The sequence below is a fragment of the Penaeus monodon genome, chromosome 22 (assembly GCF_015228065.2).
Source record: "Penaeus monodon isolate SGIC_2016 chromosome 22, NSTDA_Pmon_1, whole genome shotgun sequence".
Classification (NCBI taxonomy): domain Eukaryota; kingdom Metazoa; phylum Arthropoda; class Malacostraca; order Decapoda; family Penaeidae; genus Penaeus; species Penaeus monodon.
The window spans coordinates 8,559,320-8,559,563 of record NC_051407.1 but is presented as its reverse complement, the minus strand read 5'-3'; the positions used below and the strand labels follow the sequence as shown (position 1 = coordinate 8,559,563).

The 244-nt window shown below is 31.6% G+C and overlaps 1 long non-coding RNA gene across 1 annotated transcript in view; it reads left to right on the top strand.

Moving 5' to 3' along the window:
• Window positions 1-244, top strand: part of LOC119587556 — a 17,717-nt gene that overhangs the window by 945 nt on the left and 16,528 nt on the right. The window contains exon 2 of the long non-coding RNA XR_005230000.1: window positions 55-108. This is a non-coding gene — a long non-coding RNA (uncharacterized LOC119587556). The remainder of the gene's footprint in view (window positions 1-54; window positions 109-244) is intronic.

Genomic DNA, 244 nt, shown 5'->3' with positions numbered 1-244 from the left:
GTGTCAGCATTTTCGTGGTATATATGAACCAGATTATTCTCTTTTTCTTTTTAGCTTTTTTGATGGTGATGTTTATGTACATGGGTCTCGCATTTGCGGGAACAAAAGGTAAGAAAAACAATTACCTCCTCCTCTTTCTTAACTCTATGCATAATAGTAAAGAAAAATGCATAAATGATATTAGAATCAGTAACTAAAATCGTAGTTATAATACATAAGATAAATGGCAACACGAGCTTTGTTT